Source organism: Brassica napus, chromosome C3, assembly GCF_020379485.1.
Source record: "Brassica napus cultivar Da-Ae chromosome C3, Da-Ae, whole genome shotgun sequence".
NCBI lineage: Eukaryota > Viridiplantae > Streptophyta > Magnoliopsida > Brassicales > Brassicaceae > Brassica > Brassica napus.
The window spans coordinates 38,649,737-38,661,183 of record NC_063446.1 but is presented as its reverse complement, the minus strand read 5'-3'; the positions used below and the strand labels follow the sequence as shown (position 1 = coordinate 38,661,183).

General features: G+C 38.6%; 1 pseudogene; it reads right to left on the bottom strand.

The window, feature by feature from the left end:
- Window positions 1-8: 8 nt before the first annotated feature.
- LOC125583068 lies at window positions 9-2,395 on the bottom strand (annotated as a pseudogene).
- Between the last annotated feature and the right edge of the window lie 9,052 nt (window positions 2,396-11,447).

Genomic DNA, 11,447 nt, shown 5'->3' with positions numbered 1-11,447 from the left:
CTCTCTGATCACTTCCTCACCTCAATTGTCTTTTTCCAATATCTCATAGGTCTGCCGCCACCTAACTCCCACTTTCTGCATCTTCACCACCACACAAAAACAATTTAAATGACAATAAATAAAATTATTTTATTATCTTTGAATGAACTCCATTGTTTTTTTTTTACCTTAGTGTTACCATCACTCTTCTGAGGCGAGCTTACGGTAGCCTGGCCGGACAGAGATTGCTGCGTGCAGTCGTCAACAGATTTCTCGAACTGACCTAACTTCGAACGACAAGCTGCACGATTACAGAGCAAAACAGAGTTTCGTGGATCATGGTCTAGTCCCTCACCATAAGCAGCACACGCCTCTTCGAACCGTCCAGCTTTAAACAACTCATTTCCTCTGAACCGAGCTTCAGTCACCGCTTGAGCTCTCCGTGAAACCATGGCCACCTCACGGTTATTCCCTCCAGCTGGCCGGCGCGTTGGATCGCCTCCACAGCTTCGTCGAATCTGATGCAAGTCAAATATTAAAAAACTAGAGTTTTCAAACTAAAGACATGCATATTAGTCAGAAACAATAAAACCAAAAAAAGGATTATAAAAACACCGCTACATACGATACTCTACATGGATTAACACATAAATTGTGAAATGAAAATATAGATTTAGAACTACATTTGTGATATGAAACCAGTATATTACACTCAAATATTCAATACCAGGTTGAAACAAGAATATTCAAATTTCAGACTATTATGTAATCCTAATATATATAAACCAAGAATAAAACAAACCTGCCAGAAGCCAAGTGAACCTGAGCACGGACAACCAAGAAACCTGCATAACCGACCGGTCCGTAGTACCTAGTGCTGGTTTCCACATCGAAAACCGGACATTTGGACAAAGCATCATCGGCTTCTTGATGTCTATGCGTCTTCAGCAATGCTTCTGCTTGCAATGAATATACCTGTGGAGCTGCATCAGCTCCTGAAGAGATTGTGTTTGTTGTCTCTGTGATCAGACCATTCCAATCTCGTAGCCTCTTAGCTTCTGTGCACTTGTTAAGATGTGTCTGAACAGCTTTCGCCTTTACAATGTCTTCTGGATCAGCCTCTGGACCCGAATGCTTGAAATGATACATCGATTTCTCCACTTCTCCTAACCTATTAAAAATTGAGAGATATTTCAAAACGTTTTATTTTATTTTTAAAAATTTTTGATTTGTTGAGGGTTTTAGATTACCTGAGGTACAAGTTACCCAACCGATGATGTGCCCTATGGTAATGAGGCTCGATTCTGATAGCTTCTCTGCATTCAAAACCGCGTCGAGAATCCTCCCAAGTGCAGTCAAAGCCGCGCTCTTGTTGCTACGGTACGCAGCTTTGTTAGGATCAATCGCAATGGCTGCATCATACAAAGCTAACGCCTCAGCGAAGTTCCCGTTCTTGTAATCTTCATTCCCCATTATCTTCAACGTCTCTGGATCCATTCTTGTTGAGATTGCTCTACACAAAGATCCTGATTGATCTTGGCTCTTTGTTGTCACCGTTGCGGGAGCAGCCACGTTCGTCCTCGTGGCACCGTATCCTCCACCAGAATTAACATTACCGTAACCTAGGGTCGTCGCTGGTCCTGACTGGTTCAGATTCCCAAGGTTGCCGTATAACATCACATTGCTAGATGATGCACGAACCAAACCGTTGGCTCCTCTTGACTTCTGATGATCGGTGATCATGCTTTCAAGCTCACCAGATAAACCGATGGCTTCTCTCGGCACTTTCCTCTGTCCTCCTCGGTATGGATCAACGCTACTACTATTGTTGTTGTAACTACTCCGTTGGTTCTCGTAAGTCCCTAGTTGATGGTTATTAGGGTATTGGTTAGAAGAGGGTTTTGATGGAACGACCGATCTCTGATTCTGATTTTGATTCTGATTCTGGATCTTGTTGTTCTGGATCGTCTCTACGGAAACCTTGACGTCATGGTGAGGCTTCTTTAGGTCGGAACCGGGAGATTTAGTGAACTGAATGTTGCTGGTGGCGGTCGCAGCCGTAGATGTGCTTTTCTGGCTACCGTTATCGGTTGGAGTAGGTTTCTTGGACCACAAGTTACGTCTACCGAACATTACGCTCAATAAACCACAACCAGATCTTCTCTCCGCCGCGTTCTCCCCCATCTTAAGAACCGGCCTGAGAATCTGAATACCCTCTTCCTCCGAAATAAACAGGTTTTAGATTCAGAAAGATTTTAGAAAACAGAGATCAATGGCGATGGGAAGAGAAAGTTCTCATCTCTTAAAAATGAAGAACAGAAAAGGGAGAGAGAGAGATGTGATTAGGCTTTTCTTGGTCGGACGGTAATTAGGAACGGAAGAATCTTCCGTTTCGTGTTTTGTAATGGTGTCATCAATTTTATATATATATATATATATATATATATATATGTGTCATTTATGATTTTAGGTTTTAACTATGGGAATGAAAAGGATATGACTATTAGCTGATAAAAAAGAAAGAAAATTAAACGTGTAGAAAATGTATAAAATTTTGTTATTATTCGATGTCAAATGAGTTTTTTTTTTCTGGTAACTCTGGTATCTGGGCAGCCACATTCCCAACTATCTTCTATAGGGGGGGCCAGCGCCCCAACGGGAGGAATGTTAAATGAGTTGGTGGTGAGTTTGAAAATTGATGCCAATTCATTAGTGGTTAATTCATCTCCTATATTCTGTTTTTTTTTAATCTGTCAGCTATTTCTTTCTTTTATTTTTTTCATTTTGTTAGTTTATTTTATTTAGAAATTATATAGTTGTTGCCTACTAACTCGGTCGTGTAAGGGGAGAGAGGGAATATTTAGAAAGTGGGAGATCTGTCCGTAATTTAGTCCCGTGTTTTTCTCCACTCGATTCTATTTTTAGATGTTTTTATGGAGAGCACGTATTGTCTTCTAAGTTTTAACCCTTTTATGTAAACAAAGCGTGTTTTGGTGAACCATTCTAAGAAGTTTATTTATTTTTTTTTTTGAACACCTCTAAGAAGTTTATATATATGAAATAAAAGTAGTAGAGAAACACGTATTCAAACATATTGATTTCATATTGCTTTACTAGAGAGAGAAGCTTTTAGCCTTTTACATTACATATATATATATATATATATAACGTTTGACCAGAGAGAGAAGCTTTTAGCCTTTTACATTACACTAGGATAAGCGCGTGAGTTTATTTGTATATATTATCGATAGTTTAATTGATCATTTTATTTATATATAAAATATTTTTTGTTGTTATTATATAATTTCTTTCCGATGGATCGGATCAATTTTTATTAAAAATAATAGAATAAAACTATAATTAATACATCATGGGTTGATCGGATTGGACATTAAACAAATTATGACATAAAAACCTTATTTTTTCCATCAAACACATTCTTGAAAAAAGTGAACAGTATTGTTTTCACAGTTGAATTATTTTGATTTTTATTTTCCATATGATTTTGAAAGCTTTCAAATCAACCATCGAATTGATACATGTCATTTTAATGTTTTTAGTCGTATACTTATGGAAAACTTACATTTTTGTAATTTAAAGTCGTTTTAAAAAATTCAAAATATAACATATAAGAAAAAATCTAACATATAAGAAAAATATAACATATAAGGTATCCTCATTTTTGTATTTTAAAGTCGTTTTAAAAAAAAATATAACATATAAGGTTTCCTCATTTTTGTAATTTAAAGTCATTTTAAAAAATTCAAAATATAACATATAAGAAAAAATCTAATTTTTTTATTATATGGTTAATGTGATTGTTTATTTATTTTTAATAATATAAAATTAAATTAAATGAAGAATGATGCAAAAATTGTTATCAAATCTTTATTATTCATAATCATTAATTGCCATATATATGTAAATCATATTAGGTAATTTCGTAGCTTTTATTTAGGGAAAGAATACACACTTCTTATATTTTAGGTTAATATAATGTTCTCTAGTGGATATTAAACAAATTATGACATAAAAACCTTATTTTTTCCCTCGAACACATTTTTGAAAAAGTGAACAGTATTATTTTCACAGTTGAATTATTTTGACTTTTATCTTACATATAGTTTTGAAAGCTTTCAAATCAACCATCGAACTGATAAATGTCATTTTAATGTTTTTAGTCGTATACTTAAGGAAAACTTGCATTTTTGTAATTTAAAGTCGTTTTAAGAAATTCAAAATATAATGTATAAGAAAAATCTAAACAAATAAGAAAAATATAACATATAAGGTGTTCTCATTTTTGTATTTTAAAGTCGTTTTAAAAAAAAATATATAACATATAAGGTTTCCTCATTTTTGTAATTTAAAGTCATTTTAAAAAATTCAAATATAAATATAAGAAAATCTAATTTTTTTATTATATGGTTGATGTGATTGTTTATTTTTTTAAGGGCTTTTTGCAAAAGTAACTCAAAACTTGAAGTCAAACAGAAAACTAACCTTTTCTTTTGACTCCTTTTTTTTTTGAGATTTTAACCCCACACCTGCATTTTATCTACGAAAATGCCATTAACATTTTGTTTTTTTTTTTTTCCGAAAATGGCTTCTTTACTGTCTCAACCTCATCTTCTTCAAGTATTTACAATATTGCCACTGCAATGAATAGTGGCAACAACCTTGTACGAACTGTTTGGAGCTTTTAATGCCCTTTAATGCACGTAAATCTCTTTACACTCTCTCTGTTTCAATTGTTATGAACTAAAAACAACATTTCTTTCACTTTCTCTCTATATTCATCCAAAAAACTCAAGCTTTTGATTCAAAATATGGGCTATGGTTGACAGAGCCATATTTCTTTCGTTTTTACTTACGGTTGCTTTCGTTTGAGGTTCTGGGTGGTTGGAGAAGACCCTGTGTGCAAACGAAGTCATCTCACCTAGTTTAAGGTACGAATTTGAATTTTTTTTCAAGATCTGTTCGCGTAGAAGACTTACTAGTAAGTCATCTGTATGTAGAAGACTTACTGATGAGTCTTCTGGTCAAACGGACGACTTAAATTAAGTCGTCCAGCTTTGTTTGTTAAAAAAAACACTCCAGACGACTTATATATACGTCGTCTACGAGAAACGGGCTAGTTTTGCATTTGACCGAATCGTGTCAGATCTTTGACTATTTCTGGACGACTTATAATTCAGTCGTCTCTGGGAAAGTTAAAATTTTAATATTTTATGAAAACTTGACGACTTACGTGTAAGTCGTCCTAGGTTAGTTTTGTAATTGAAAAATAAAACTTCATAATTTAACTTTAACCAGACGACTTAATATAAAGTCGTCCCTCCAGAAGACTTAATTTAAAGTCGTCCGGGGAAAGCAAAGTCGTCCAGAATTTTTCCCAATTTTCTGGTCAAACCTTGCTTATCCCGGACGACCTTAAATTAAGTCGTTTAGCTGGACGACTTTCATCTAAGTCGTCTGGAGAAAGTTAAATTTCAAGTTTTATTTTTCAATTACAAAACTAACCTAGGACGACTTACACGTAAGTCGTCAAGTTTTCATAAAATATTGAAATTTTAACTTTCCCAGAGACGACTGAATTATAAGTCGTCCAGAAATAGTCAAAGATCTGACACGATTCGGTCAAATGCAAAACTAGCCCGTTTCTCGTAGACGACTTATATATAAGTCGTCTGAAGTTTTTTTTTTAACAAACAAAGCCGGACGACTTAGAATTAAGTCGTCCCTTTTAATTTTCAATTGCAAAAGTGACCTCTTTAGACGACTTACCTTTAAGTCTTCTGGACGACTTAATGCTAAGTCGTCTGCGGCAATGTTTATTGAACTTCTTCATTTTCTCTATGTTTACTAATGTGTTTTATTTTGAATATTTGCAGATGATTTTTCAGTTACATGCAGTGTATGGAGAATGGTTGTTGAGAGATTTCCGTTGGGATTTTGTGGTTGATGATCTCAAAGGAGCAAGATTGTTTTTATTGAATGAAGATTCAACACATGCTGAACTTGTTGCAATGGCTCAAGAAGATTATAACCTGGACATGAGAACAGTGAGTGTGGAGATTAGCTACTCATTACCAGCAGAAATGATGATGGCTCCAGGCAGTCTTCCCATTCATGTTACAAGTGATAGACAAGTTCGAAACTTGCTGGAGATACTCAAAACCCATAGAGTATGTCTTTGTGTATCAAGCCGCAGCAAGGTCGAAACGGTTTCAGAGAAAAGGGATATTGATGAAGCTGGTGAATGGGAAAAAGATGTTGGTGATAATGATGAAGCTGGTGAATGGGAAGAAGATGTTGGTGGTGATGATGAAGATGTTGGTGATAATGAGTTTGTTGAAGATGAAAATCAAGATGGGGAGGAGGAAAATGGGGAGGAGGATGCTGATAATTCTATTGTTGGTGAAACGGATCAGAATGGTGGGGATTACAGTCTTTATGGAAAGGTTCCAGATGAGGACGAGGAAGATGATGATAATATTTGTTTTGAAGAAATCCAAAAGGCATATGCTAAGACAAATGCTATTGAAGGAGGAAAATCGAATGGTACCATCTATGTCAACCAGAGTTTTGTTAGCAAGGGTGCACTGCTTTCAGAGCTGCGGTTGGCAGCAGTGAGGGGTAAGTTTTCTTTCAGATTATACAAATCAACGAAAACTCTCGTTGTGGCAACATGTCCGGTTAGCTATTGTGGATGGAAGGTCAGAGCGAGTGTCAAACATGGGACAAACACGTTTTGGGTAACAAAGTATGTGGAAAAACATTTATGCTCAGCGGGAGACCGAATCGCTCAGCGGAGACACTGTACTCCGAAGTATGTAGGTAGTCTTTTCATTGATCGTGTTGGAATCATTGATGGGATAACTCCGCAGCATATCACTGATGCAATGAGGAACATGTTTGGCATGGCGCTTGATTACACCACTTCATACAGAGCACTGTTATATGCACAAAGATTGGTGAGAGGATCAGCAGAAGAAGGGTATTCGCGTCTGGCATCATATCTCGAGCAAATCTCCATTGCAAATCCTGATTCTATCACGGCGATAGAACTTGATTCTATGAAAAGATTTAAGTATCTATTTCTCTCTTTTGGAGCTTCTATCAAAGGTTTTAAGTATCAGAGAAGGGTCATTGTGGTGGATGGAACTCACCTAAGTGGAAAGTATGGAGGAACTATGTTAGTTGCAGCCGCACAAGATGGCAATTTTCAGATATTCCCATTGGCTTTTGGGATCGTGGATGAGGAAGATATACCTTCTTGGGAATGGTTTTTCACAAAATTGGCTAGTTGTATATCTCATGACAAGCCTCTGGTGATAGTCTCCGACCGGCACAAGGCCATTAAAAGTGCGTGTGATAAGGTGTTTCCTTGGGCAACCCGAGGAATATGTTATTATCACCTTCAAGATAACATTGTCAAAAAGTTTAAAGGGAAACATCTCATGTACTTGGTGAAAGGGGCTGCTTATGCTCACACGGTTTACGATTTTGACCGGTACATGGCTGAGATACGGAGTGCAAACCCGGAACTTGCAACGTATTTGGAGAAAGCCGACGTCAGGCTATGGTCAAGGGTTTATTGTAAGGGGAACAGGTTCAACATAAAAACAAGCAACATTGCTGAATCTATTAATTCCGCACTGAAGCGAGCAAGAGGATTTCCGATTACGTTCCTGCTGGAGTTCATAAGGCAGAAGTTAGGAAAATGGTATTGGAAAAGGAGACAAGATGCTTTGAGTCTCACAACTGAACATAGCCGGGCTGTTGAATACTTGCTTGCTGTTCGAGAAGAGATAGCGGGTATGATGACGGTCGAACCAATTGATGGATGGCATTTCTTTGTCAAAGGTGGCAAAATGGACTGTGTGGTTGATTTGGAACATGCAAAGTGTGATTGTGGTGTCTATGGAGTGGAGAAAATACCTTGCTCTCATGCTATAGCTGCTGGAATACATGCTGGTTTGCATATCTCCACACTTGTATGTCCACTGTACTCAAAGAATTATCTGTATGCAGGATACTCAGAGAATATATATCCTATCGTGTCACAACATATTGAGGAACGAGAATGCTTTCCTCCAGAACTAAAGCGTGGTCGGGGGAGACCGAAGAAATCAAGATGGCAATCTTGGTTGGAGCTATCTAGGATGAGAGGACACAAACCCAGGAAGAAACACAGGGCACGGAGATGCTCAAACTGCAAGGAAACTGGCCATACGAAACCACAATGTACACAACCAGTTGACTAGTTGTCCAGACGACCTAAATTTAAGTCGTCCCGTCTTGATTACCCGTCCAGACGACTAAATATTTAGTCGTCCAGTGTATTTTATTTTTAGACGACCTTCTACTAAGTCGTCCAGTGTATTTTATTTTTAGACGACCTTCTACTATCCCTTCAAGTGTATTTTATTTTTAGACGACCTTCTACTAAGTCGTCCAGTGTATTTTATTTTTAGACGACCTTCTACTATCCCTTCAAGTGTATTTTATTTTTAGACTACCTTCTACTATCCCTTCAAGTCGTCCAAACCTTCTAGACGACTTATTTGTAAGTCGTCCAGTTGGAAAACCTTCCAGACGACTTATAATAAGTCGTCCAAACCTTCTAGACGACTTATTTGTAAGTCGTCCAGTTGGAAAACCTTCCAGACGACTTATAATAAGTCGTCCAAACCTTCTAGACGACTTATTTGTAAGTCGTCCAGTTGGAAAACCTTCCAGACGACTTATTTGTAAGTCGTCCAGTTGGAAAACCTTCCAGACGACTTATTTCTTCCAGACAACTTATATCATGTTCAAATACAAAAATCATGTTAAAAAATCATGTTCAAATACAAAAATCATGTTCAAAAATCATGTTCAAATACAAAAATCATGTTAAAAAATCATGTTCAAATACAAAAATCATGTTAAAAAATCATGTTCAAATACAAATCTAATCATACATGCCCACGAACTTATCACCATCCACATTTTCTTTCAGATGCTGATCAACAAGCTCCTTCCATATATCCACCGCCATATTATCCCTCATTTTCTTCGCGTTGCACCTAGCAAAGTCTTTAGGGTCAAAGGAGCCCCCGAGCGCATGACATTCAATGTACTTTACAGTGTACACGCCACAATCACCATTGTTGGCCGTGGGTACACCTTTCAGCGGTCTCTCATATGTGTATGGCTCCAACCCGTATTTGACCCGCATTTCGTCGGTGGCTGCGCACTCAACAAGCAGATAAGGGACCATCTGGAGAAAAGGCTCCATTATCGCATCCCATGCGTCTGGTACACTAGATGAAGGTATGCTGTCCCAGACGACTATGTGCCTCTTAGGGATCGATATCCAAATAGCAACCCAATGCTTGTCGTCCAAGTTCACTGGCGCATAGATATCATCAATGTCCTCCCCCCACTTCTTGTTTGATTGGCAAAATGAAGGTATTGATCCGTCATAAAAATACGACGCCCCACCAGGTAGAACTCTTCCTAAACCTTTGTGATCAGGTTCCGATGTTTTGAAGAGCTGATACTGCTCTCTCCAAGACTGAGAAAAGTTGTGATCCAGGAAGCACATTCGCTCGCTCCTGAAAGCTTGTGGGTTCTCCTGATACCTCTGCCTTAGCACATTAATCCAAGCATCTATATGCTGCATATTAAATATAACAAGTTAGAAGTTACCAGACGAAGACGACTTAATTATAAGTCGTCTACGTGGTCGTCCAAGTAGACGACTTTCCAGACGATTTATCTTTAAGTCGTCTGGAAAGTAGTCTACTTGGACGACTTTGTAGACGACTTAAATCGTGTGCAGAAGACTTACGCAGTCTTCCAGCCATCCTCTGGCTGTCCGGAGGAAGTGGTACCACCTTGTTGGTGATGTACGTGGTTTGTCCTCGATCTTAGTTAAATAATGACTGCAAACAAAAAAGCAATCAGTTTTGGACGACTAAATCAAGCTATTATGGGTAAAGCAATCACTTACGGATCAGTTTTCAACCAATCAGCGAGTTCCTTCAACTTTTCTTTGTTTACTGGCGGAAATGGATTATAGGCTGCCACTTTATCTTTTTTTTTCTCTGCCATATAAGGAGATCTCACAGTAGGAGCAGGTTTCTTCGCTCGTTTACTCTTTGCACGCTTGTCCAATACAACCAGGCTCGGTTGTGAAACTGGATCGCTTGGCTCGGTGGAAGCGAGGCTCGGTTGTTGATCTGTGGAAGCGAGGCTCGGTTGGTGATCGGTGGAAGTGACAGCAACAATCTCTTTGGAGGTGACACCATCTGCTTTATTTACCGAGTTCGCCTCGGTTGCTGTATCCTCCGGCAACCATCTCTGCAATAAAAGTTGCACACAAGTTAACCCTGGACGACTTAAATAAAAGTTGTCTGGACGACTAGTTGACCCTGGACGACTTAAATAAAAGTTGTCTGGACGACTAGTTGACCCTGGACGACTTAAAATTAAGTCTTCCGTGGTCAACTAGTCGTCCAGACAACTTACGTTTAAGTCGTCCAGGGTCAACTAGTCGTCCAGACAACTTTTACAGTCGTCTGGACAACTAGTTAACCCTGGATTTGATACTAACATATTTGATTTGAGGAGGCTGTTTCTTTTGAGGAGGAGGCTGTTTCTTTTGAAGAGGAGGAGGCTGCTGCTGTTTCTTTTGAGGAGGAGGAGGCTGCTGTTTGGTTTGATGAGGAGGAGGCTGGTTACTAACCACGGTTTCATTGGCATGAGGGGTAGCCTGTTTGTTTCTACCCCCGGTTTCTTTGGCAAGAGGGGTAGGCTGTTTATCTTGAGGGGTAGCCTGATTGGTTAGAGGTGGAGGGGTAGCCTGATTGGTGACACCAACCTTCTTCTCCACAGCTTCCAATCTATCAGACAACTTCCTAAACTCCCTCATGCACTTATTAAACCCTTTTTTCATAGCCTCAGCTACGCCCTTGAACATAATTTCCAACTCCTCTCTGGTCACCCCTCTAGCCTCTTCTCTAGCCTCTTCTCTAGCCTCTTCAGGAGCCTCTTTACGAGCTTTCTTCCGAGGTCTTGGATTGTCTTCCTCCTCCTCCTCCTCCTCCAACACAACCATCTCTTTGGCCTTCTTCGATGGAGTCACAACCTTAGGTTTTGTATTGACCTTAGTACCAGTGACTTCCCAGCAATCCATGGTCCACTTCCACGGTCTCCGCTCATACATGACTTTAATGATGTTCTCCGCGGGCAGGTCCTCAACCTCAGAGTCCCATTTTGGCCACATTTCACTAATGTCCTTCTCAACAAAGTTGATCACGCGGGTCTGCAGTAAATAGAAGAATCGAGTTAGATATTTGAAAAAAAATACTAAATAGACGACTTAATTATAAGTCGTCTACTAAGTCGTCCAGCTGGAAGACCTTCCAGACGACTTATAATAAGTCGTCTAATAAGTCGTCCAGATGGAAGACTTT